Source organism: Coffea arabica, chromosome 4e (genome assembly GCF_036785885.1).
Source record: "Coffea arabica cultivar ET-39 chromosome 4e, Coffea Arabica ET-39 HiFi, whole genome shotgun sequence".
In the NCBI taxonomy this organism is placed as follows: Eukaryota; Viridiplantae; Streptophyta; class Magnoliopsida; order Gentianales; family Rubiaceae; genus Coffea; species Coffea arabica.
Window position 1 is genome coordinate 39,586,678 of NC_092317.1, and position 9,967 is coordinate 39,596,644.

General features: G+C 40.5%; 1 long non-coding RNA gene across 1 annotated transcript; it reads right to left on the reverse strand.

The window, feature by feature from the left end:
* Nucleotides 1–5,292: 5,292 nt before the first annotated feature.
* On the reverse strand, nt 5,293–6,255 carry LOC140005782 (uncharacterized). Its single transcript, XR_011813348.1, has 2 exons — nt 6,179–6,255; nt 5,293–5,502 (listed from the first exon to the last, which is right to left on the reverse strand). It is a non-coding gene; the product is annotated as an uncharacterized lncRNA (long non-coding RNA).
* Between the last annotated feature and the right edge of the window lie 3,712 nt (nt 6,256–9,967).

Below are 9,967 nucleotides of genomic sequence, written 5' to 3' on the forward strand. Positions count from 1 at the left end.
TTCACCTACTTCATCCCAACAAATTGGAGACCTACATCTCCGACCATAAAGTGCCTCATACGGGACCATCTGAATAGAAGAGTGGAAACTATTATTGTAGGCAAATTCCATTAAAGTCAAAAACTTACTCCAACTCTCTCCAAAGTCCAGAACACAAGTCCGTAACATGTCCTCAAGAGTTTGAATTGTCCTCTCCGACTGTCCATCCGTCTGGGGATGGTAAGTGGTACTAAAGTTCAATTTAGTCCCTAATACCTCTTCCATCTTTTGCCAGAATCTCGAAACAAATCTTGGATCTCTATCCGATACGATACTGACAGGTATTCCATGCAACCTAATGATCTCATCCAAATACAACCTGGCCAACTTCTCCAATGGATATTTCATATTAATCGGCAGAAAATGAGCTGATTTGGTCAATCTATCTACGATTACCCAAATCGCATCATGGCCTTTCTGTGTTCTTGGTAACCCCGATACAAAATCCATAGTGATATTATCCCATTTTCACTCAGGTATTTCTAGAGGTTACAAAAGCCCTGATGGTTTCTGATGTTCGGCTTTAACCTGTTGACAAATTAAGCACGTTTGGACAAATTGAGCAATCTCCTTCTTCATATTTTCCCACCAATAAAGACTCTTCAAGTCCTGGTACATTTTATTTCCTCCTGGATGTACTGTAAACTTTGATCGGTGTGCCTCTTCTAAAATTTCCTTTCTAAGCCCTTCATCCTTTGGCACAACTACCCGATTCCGAAATCTCAATACACCGTTCGGTCCCAAGTTAAAATCCGATTTGTCCCCCTTTTTACCCTTTTCCGACCATTTCTGTACTTCAGTGTCCTTTCCTTGAGATTCCTTGATACGTTCCATCAAAGGAGAATTCAATACAATGTTTCCCAAAATTACTTTCCTCGGTTCCAATCGAGGACTCCACTGACTAACTTCTTTCAACAATTCAAATTCCTTAATCATCAATCCAGTCATCTATACTTGATGACTCAAAGCATCAGCCACTACATTAGCTTTCCCTGGATGGTATTTAATCGTACAGTCATAGTCTTCCAAAATTCCATCCATCTACGCTGCCTCAAATTCAGTTCCTTTTGAGAAAATAAGTACTTAAGGCTTTTGTGGTCTGTAAAAACCTCAAATGTCACTCCATACAGGTAATGCCTCCATTTCTTTAAAGCAAAGACCACAGCTGCTAACTCCAAATCATGAGTCGGGTAATTTCCTTCATGCGATTTCAATTTCCTAGAGGCATATGCTATCACTCTGTCATTTTGCATTAGAACACACCCCAATCCTTCCTTAGAAGCATCTGTGTACACTACAAAACTATCCTTTCCATTTGGCAAGGCTAACACAGGTGCCCTTGTCAGCCGTTCTTTCAATTCCTGAAAACTTTCCTCACACTTAGGATTCCATATAAACTTCCCATTTTTCTTGGTCAATTCAGTCATGGGTCCAGCAATTTTCAAAAAATCTTGAATGAATCTCCGGTAATACCCTGCTAATCCAATAAAACTCCGAACCTCGGTAGGATTTTTCGGTCGTTTCCATTTCGAAACAGCTTCAACTTTAGCTGGATCCACTTTAATCCCATTCTCAGAAATTATGTGTCCCAAGAAAGTCACTTCTTGTAACCAGAACTCACACTTACTAAATTTAGCATATAGTTGATGTTTCCTTAAAGTTTGCAAAACAATTCTCAAATGCTTCTCATGATCCTCCACATTCTTAGAATACACCAAAATATCATCAATGAACACCACTACAAATTGGTCCAAATAGGGCTTAAAAACCCTATGCATTAAATCCATAAAAGCAGCAGGAGCATTTGTTAACCCAAATGGCATCACGGCAAACTCAAAATGCCATATCTCGAGTTAAAAGCAGTCTTGGGTATGTCCTTCTCCAAAATCCTTAACTGGTAATAACCCTGTCTCAAATCCAATTTCGAGAATACTACAGCTCCTTGCAATTGATCAAACAACTCGTCAATGTGGGGCAGTGGGTATTTATTCTTAATGGTGACGTCATTCAAACCTCTATAGTCTATACACAGCCTCAAACTCCCATCCTTTTTCTTAACAAACAAAACTGGGGCTCCCCACGGAGAATCACTCTCTTTTATAAATCCCCTTTCCAACAGGTCTTGCAGTTGTAATTTCAACTTTTTCAATTCCGCTGGAGCCATCCGATATGGTGTTCTAGAAATAGGTGCCACTCCCGGAATCACATCGATCTTAAAAGCTATTTCCCGTTCCGGGGGTAGAGACTCCAAATCTTCAGAAAAAACATCTGGAAAATCCTTTACTACCGGTGTGTCTTCCAAATTCACCTTATCACTAGGAGTGTTAATAAGAAAAGCCAAATACCCTTGAGCTCCTTTACTTAATAATTTTCTAGCCCGAATTCCTGAAATAAGTGCAGACGAAGCTAATCTACCCCTTACATCCAGTTTCAGGGTTGCTTCTCCTGGAATATGCAACTCTACAATTTTCGTCCTACAGTTTAACTGAGCATTATAACGGGCTAACCAATCCATTCCCAAGATTACATCGTATCCCTTAATCGTCAAACCGATCAAATCGGCCCATAATTTTCGTTCCCCTACATAGATTTCACTATTCCTGTACTCCAGATTAGCAATTAAGCTTTTGTCTCCAGTAGGTGTTTTAACCTCCAAGTCATATGGTAACTTAATTGGCTTCAAGTCTATCCCATTCATGAAGTTAGGGTTTATAAAGGAATGAGTTGCACCCGGATCAATTAAACCCTAGCTAAACGGTGAAAGATTGGGATTGTACCTTCTACCACCTCAGTTGCCTCAGGAACTTGTTGATAATCCAGTGCATAAACCCTGGCCGGTACTTTCGGTCGGCTCCCTCCGGCACTGGTCTGCTTAGAAGTTGACTTTTCTGGCCTTTGAGTATTTCCCCCTGTCTTTGGTGATTTTGGACAATTGGCGACTTGATGTTCAGTACCACCACAAAATAAACATTTCCCCAACTTTCTCCAGCAATCGTTCTCAGAATGGTTGGGTTTACCACAATACCCACATGTAACTTGAGGGGTCACAGTCGATCTAACAGAAGGTGCCCCCTAACTTGAGTCGTCCCGCTACGACCTCCTCTAGATAGAGCTCCCCTAGAAGCTCCAGCAGTTCTCGTTCCTCCTTCTCCTCTTCCCATTTTAGAAGGGTGTACATTCTTACTGGTCTGCCCAGAAGTGCGACTAGGAAAATTCCTTTTTCTGTTGTGGAAATCCCTCACTTGAGATCTTGCATTCTCAACCCTTTGCGCTTTCTCTAAAGCCTCAGTAAAGGTAGAGATTTGGGCTGCAGCCAGGCCCTCCTGAAGTTCCACATTAAGTCCCTGTACAAACCTTCTAATCCTCCTCCGTTCATTGGCTACTAACTCGGGAGCGTATTTGGAAAGTTTAGTGAACTTCCCTTCATACTCTGCTACAGTAAGGGTTCCTTGTTTCAACTTAATAAATTCATCCTCCCTCTTCTCTTGGATTAAGGGCGGAAGAAACTTTTCATTAAACTCCCTTGTGAAATTCTCCCAAGTCCAAGGGGTTTGAGCCCTTTCCCATTTTCCTTTTATCAGATCCCACCAAGCACGGGCCACTCCCTCAAATTGGAAAGCAGCAAAGTTCACTCGCCTATCCTCAGTGTAATCTAAAGCAGCGAATATGTTGGTCATCCTTTCTAACCAATTCTCCGCGACCTCAGGATCAGGCTCGCCAAGGAACTTAGGCGGGTTAAATTTTAAGAATCTCTCTAGGGCTCTATCCTCTCCTCTTTCCTGACCCCCAGGCTGGTTAAATGGTCCAGGTCCTTGTCTATCAGCTAAACGTTCTAGGATATCCGTCATCCTGTTAATGGCAGTAGCCACTTGATTACCCTCTATATTTTTCTGGCCCTGGGTCGGTCCAGTTGCCGAACCCTGGTCATTCCCCTGAGATTGGGCCGGTCTAGTCCCTCGCCCACGGCCTCGACCACGGCCTCGACCCCTTCTTAGCCCTTCCATAACTTAGGCGTGCCTAATGCAAGAAATAAATAAATAAATTATGCGGTGCAAAGTAAAAAGCAGGAGCCGATCAAGAAAATATCGAAATTAACAATAATTTACATTCATTAGCATATCAAGTTCATACAATTAGCAAGTCATGGGGTAGTCACAAAAATATAGCACACAGGTGCCACAGAAGTACTTTTAGTCACAGCAGACTAAAGTAAGAGCAAGTGCGTCAAAATAACCCACACAGTCATGCAAAATACAATGGCTTCAGCACTTAGCATCACCCCAGCTAATTCTAGCTATACTGGTCAAAAGAGTCAAAAGAGTGGTCAAACTGCCTAGACCTAGTCCACAGTAGGACTATCAGGAGGAACCTCCTCCTCAGGATCCTCCTCAGAGTCCTGGGCTACCCCCATAGCCTCATCGACTAGTCTAGTGGCATCAGCTACAATATCGGAAGCCTGACTACGGACCTCCTCTCTCAGCCTAGTAAGCTGAGCTCTAGTGCTCCGGAGCTCCTCATTAACCACCGCAGATGTGGCAACCTCGCCCTCAATCACCTCCTCAAGCTCGGCGACCCTCTCGCCCTGAGCGCTCACCATCTGTCGTAGCTCGTCCACCTCAGCCTGTAAGTCCAAGTTGGCAGTCACCAACTGACGACGCTCGTCGTCCAAGGCCAGTACAACATGGTTTGGGTAAGCAAAAGTCACTCTACAAGCACATCGGGGGTATCGAGGATCAGGCGAGTAGCGTACACGAGCTTCCCCAGCTAAAGCTCGGTAATAGATAGGCCTAGGCGGCACTACATGACCATTCACATGGCCATCCCCGTTAGCCGCCGGAACTCCATTTCCGTTTTCCATCCCTGCAAAATAATAGCACTTTTCGGGTTAGAAATTTAAATTACTATCTAGTTCCAATGTCCTGCAATGCATGCCTAACTTAATCGTTGGTTCATCCCGATTGTCACTTGAGGTAGGACTAACTTAGTTGCTAGCTCGCCTCAAGTATCACTTAGGGTATGATTAAGTCATCCCATATCGAGTCTTAAAGGTAGAGTATCTAATATGTCTCCCATATAGACCTCTAACCTAGTGCTCTGATACTAACTGTGACGCCCCCACTTCTTCCTAAGGCGAACCAAAGGGTATCTGCGGGACGCCTGCCCAGCTCTCGCCAGGACTCACGCAAAACATTCAAGCTTATAACTAATCTAATAGTCACAAGTACAAAAAAAACATAAATACAGTGATGCGGAAGCGTTCAAGTAAACATGGTCATCCATTATCCAACCCGTACATCGGGTGTTCAAAATACAACTTTAAACCCAAATTCATCTCATGCCCAAGTACTACATTCCAAATACAAAAGTACAACCCAAAGCCAAGAGGCGTAGCCATAATGATAATAGAAACCCTAAACAAAAGTACATCAGGAGGGTTTCTCCAATTCGTCTCCGGGTCCAGTCCTGATAAGGAAAACAAATCTACAGGGTGAGCAAAACGCTCGTGAGGCCAAGAACACACATGCAAGCACCTTACTCAAATAACAATCTCAATATACAAGTCAAGTAATCGCATTTTAGTAATTAACAATTTAATAGAAATATAACCAGAAACAATTCAAGGATACTGGAGCTCTCAGGAGCTATATTCCACTTGTGCATTCAATAACCTCCACGAATTGACACTCCGTCAATCGGGTAGGTTTAGTCCGTAGAACTCCACTTAACCTGTCCCCTTTCACCTTACATACCCCTGTATCGGGCCCGCCTGTCATTTGTTTGTGGCGATACTACTCGAGTATGCCAAGCAAGACCTCTCATTAAGTCAAGCTTATACATCTCATGGCTCGCCAAGGTTCCCGACCAAGCCCATGTCGGCTCTAGTCCAAGGTCGGCCAATGAGATTTGGGCGTCCCCAAGCACTTGTGTGTCGAGGAGATTCACTCCAACGACATATGCAGCTAGCATACCAATACATTTCATTCATTCAATGCATTTCAATCATTCATTCAATGCATTTCAATCATTAAAATTTCATTTCTAATGAGAACGAGTGTGGTAAAGTACACACTCGACTCCACTTTCAAGATTTCCAATAACAATTAAACATGTAACAAGTTTACATACACCTGACACTCACCAAGTATTAGGTGTAAGTAAGGTCAAGGGAAGTTCAAGCGTCCACCGGGGAATCCTCTTGAAGGTCCTCGTGTGCGCCTGAGCAAATAATAGTGAATTATCATTCATATCCCAAATATCGAGGAATAATTCGTTCACTAGCATTAATCGAGGGAAATCAGTGAAAATGAACCTCAATTACTCGTAAATCGAGGTTCGAGTGGGGTTTGATAACGTTCAAAAGTATTTAAGTCTTTATCTAGGAAATCGGGGATAAAACGTTTAGATAATATCAAAAGAATAAAGAGTTCTTGAAAAACTCTATTTCCTTGAAATTGGAAAATTTCAGTTTTATTATGAATCTTTGAAAAATCGTAACTCACTCGGCACAAGTCGAGAATTGGAAAACTTTATACCGTTGGAAACCTCTTAGAAAGTACTATAAGTTCCTAGAAGACATTTTTTCATGAATCGAAGTGGAAAGTGCTCAAAAATGAGCTTGAAGGTACAGACTCGGTTTACAAGGCAGAATTAAGTTGGATTTTGACCAACTTTGAAAATTCGGTACGATTCAAACGTTACGAACCGGCTTCTGAAATTTGTAACTCAGTTAGAGTTGCAAGTGAGGTTTATAGCAAAGCAAGCGGATCAAGAATCGGAGTTTCGAGTACCGAGATACGGTAGCTCCAAGTTGGGGAAAATTCAAGACTGGAGAGGAATTTCCAGATTTGAACCTCCAACACTAGAAATTTAATTAGGTATCGAAACGAACTTGGATTGGTACCAAAATTGACAGTATTTTACTCTTATATAAAGAGTATCTCTCTATCAAGTTTCACAGAAAAATACCTTCGGGAAGGTAGTCAACGAACTAACTAAAGTTCGGAAAAATTCTTAAGGCAATCTGCCTTTAATCCTTTTCTTTCCAAATCCAATCGTTTGGCTAAGAAAATCCTTCAATCATGGTTCATATGTGAAAGAAAAGTCTAAGGAACATTCAGGGTGCATTTGGTAGGTGTTTAACACCATGAATTTCATTTAATAAGACCACAACAAGTCTTATTCCAAATCTGTCCAAAAGTAGGTTTTTCCAAAACAGAGCAGTGTTCTTGTTTTGATCACAACTCAGTCGACCTAACTCGGAATTGAGCATGGTTTATGGCGTTGGAAAATAAATTCATAGGGCTAAAAGTTCACAGAAGGAAACGTTCTGAAATTTGGCAAGCAACCAGCTCGAAATTGAGTCTCAAGTTGCTGCCTCTACAAATCATTCCAGCAGATCTGAGAGACCGGACAGCTATCTTAAAACGAATGGTTCGGCTCCTACACATGGAATCAGAATACTCATTTTATACCGTTGGAAAGGTATGAATGTCTAGTTTGGAATTCCACTGACGACACTCTATTTCGACGTCGGAGGACAAAGTTATGCGCAAAATGCTACCGCTGGACAGGGTTATCCAAAAATAGTTTTCCAGCTTGCCTAGTTCACGAATAAATTCATTTGCCCATCTAAACGTTAATGTTTTCCAATGAAAATTTTTACACATCTAACATAACATATAAACATCAGGTTCACGCCAATAAATCACCAAAAATTGGCCTTATCATGGCCGAACAAAACAGGGACAGTTTCGGAAATTTCTTGTCATGACCTCAACTTTGAGTTTCCAACAATAATACTCCATAAATCCATCATTTTAACCACTAAACTACCATTAAATCCAACATTAAACCTCTAATCAGCAACAACCCAAGTGTGGGAATTCATAGAGCCCACTTTCAAATTTTCCAACAATATCAAGCCATCCATACACATGCAATAGCTTAAAGATGTATTTCTACCATCATAATCCAAGTTTAAGGTGTAGGATGATGTTATACCTCCTTAGTGCTTTAGATCAGAAATTTTCGGTCCTCAAGAGGCTCCAAGAAACCGTGAATTGCAGCCCTTTAGTTAGCTAGATCCAACCTCCAAGTAGTTTGCTAGATGGTCTTCAAGTTTGGTGAAGATTGATTGAAGTTTTGTGGTTGATTTGGTGAAGAAAATTTTGAAATAATGGAGTGAGAGAGAGAGGTGGGCTGGTCGGCACTTTGGGAGAGAAGAGAGAGTGAAATATGATCAATTCTAGCTTCCAAGGAAAGATTAAAATGAGTGGTGAAAATTCACTCCAAAGTCAACCCTCATTAGGGCTCGTTTGGTGCGTTTAGGGCTCGATTTCTCTCGCGTTTGGTTCACTAGTGCACTAAACCTCTAATGTACTTATGTTCATATAAATATTATTCACTCTTAATTGTCTCGAAATAAGGGTCTAAAGTCTCTCAAATAAAGCCGCGCGTGTGAAAACGCGTACCGTCAATTTTAGCGCTATTACGCGAAACCTCCGAGAGATTCTTATAACGATAATACTATTAACTATCAATTAAGTACTTAAATCTAAAATTACCTATTTTAAAGCCGTTGTACATGTCCCAAATTTCCGGGCTAATTGTACTCCTAATTGGCAAAAATTCTCCAAACGTATTTTCACCTTTTCTCTAAACAAGCTCCTAAGAAAAATAATTTTTGAAACGAGACACTTTAAAAATGTAACGAAACTATGATACCATGTACTTAGGTCTAATGAGACTAGAAAATATTCCTTGTGGTAAAAATCCAATTAAATTATTTATTAAGCCATAAATTAGGCTTAAAAATAATAGTTTTTACGAGTCCTCACACACTGTCTGCTGTCGGACGCAAAAAACAGGAGTACCGGATGTCCGATACTGCAACGGCTAGTTGACTGTTCAGTTACTTTCTATCCGTTGGAAGCATTAATGAAGCACTTTGTTGGTCTCCTATAAATAGAGTATGGTCAGAATCTTCAAACAACTTTTGTACATTGATGATACAAAAGATCTAGAGTAGTTTTAGTGGGAAAATACTCTCAAAGGAAGATTTGTAGTCTTAGTGGTGTGAGATTCATTGTAAGCTTTTTATTTGTGAGTGAATACTTCATGAGTGTAGCTCTGTGAGGGTTGCCCTGAGGGATAGTAAAACTTTCTTACTTGACCAAGTGGAGATTGGGGCAACGAGAAAGTGTGCCTTCCATTGTACACAAGAGTGATTGTAATTCATCAACTTGAAGAAATTTATTTGAATTAATCTACAAGCTCAAGAGGAGCTGGGTAGTTAATCGGTTTGCAATTCTTTCCTTTTTATTTACTTATTGTTACATTTGTGATCTTTATATTACTTATCTCTTCCACTTGGTTGTCTTCGATCCTTACAATTGGTATCAGATCTTGGTCTCCTAGAGATTAAACTCAAGCGGCTTAGGAGTAAAAATAACAATCAACAATGCCATGTTTTTTGAAGGACATTCTGTGATTAGACCATCTATGTTTAATGGGTCAAATTATGTGAGTTGGAAAGAAAGAATGATTATATTTTTGCAATCAATTGATATTGAATTGTGGTTTATTATTAGTAAAGGTCCATATGATGTCTCTCTTATAGATGAAAATACTCATAGATCTAGACCAAAAACTAGAAATGAACTGACTGCTGTGCATAGAGTTCATCTCACCTTAAATGCAAAAGCCATGAATGTGTTATATTGTGCTTTAGACTCAAATGAATCTATTAGAGTCAAGGGTTGTAAGTCCGCTAAAGAAATTTGGGACAAACTTAGAGAAATCCATGAAGGAAGTGAGAATGTGAGAAAACAAAAGAAATCTATTCTGGTTACCAAGTATGAATCGTTCAACATGGAACCTCATGAAAACATTGATAAGATGTATTGTAGATTCAATGACCTCATTAAGG